Source organism: Chinchilla lanigera, unplaced genomic scaffold, assembly GCF_000276665.1.
Source record: "Chinchilla lanigera isolate Chin_1 unplaced genomic scaffold, ChiLan1.0 scaffold00180, whole genome shotgun sequence".
Lineage (NCBI taxonomy): Eukaryota > Metazoa > Chordata > Mammalia > Rodentia > Chinchillidae > Chinchilla > Chinchilla lanigera.
Window position 1 is genome coordinate 560,503 of NW_004955581.1, and position 741 is coordinate 561,243.

The window sequence follows — 741 nt, forward strand, 5'->3', positions numbered from 1 at the left end:
CGCGTGGCTCGGCCGGGCGGGCAGAGAACCGGGGCGCGCCGCGAAGCCCGGCCGGGGCAGGGGCGCTGCGGGCGAGGCGTGTGCCGTGTGGGTGCGGTCCGCCAGCTACGCGCAGAGTAGAGCCAGGCTGGAAGGGGCAGGGGGTGAGGGGCAAGGTGGGCAGGGACAGATCGGTCGAGCGACCGAGGAGGGCACAGCGGAGGCGGCCTCCCAAGGTCAGCCGCCTGGGTCCCAGGACCAGCGGGGCCTGCCCTCCGCCCTGCTCCCGGGTCGCGCTCCCCGCGCCCGGCCCGAGCGGTAACCGTGCGTCGGGGGTGGGAGAGGGCACGCGCGGTCCCTGCCTCCCCTGAGCTTTATTTTGCTTCGCGTGGTGTCCGCTGTCCCATCCATTTTCCTGCCCACACAGGACCTCCTTCGTGGCCGAGCGTCCTCCGCCCAGCCGTGTAGACACGCCGGCCTCCTGCGCAGCACCTGCGGGAGCAGCGCGGCAGGGCCCGCCGGGTCCTGGCTGTGGGCTCCGCGGGCGCCGGGGCGCAGCGTGCTTCCAGAGTTCCCAGGGCCCTCCGCACTGTTCTCCACGTGGCTGTGTTAATTCCCGTCCACCCGTGCGTGCAGTATTGTTTTGCCTGCGCTGGCGTCCTCCCTTCTTTATGATAAGGGCCGTTCCAGTTGCGGTGAGCTGGAATCTCACTGTCGTTTTGATTTGCGTTTCCTTGAGGGCTAATGATATTGAGCACTTTT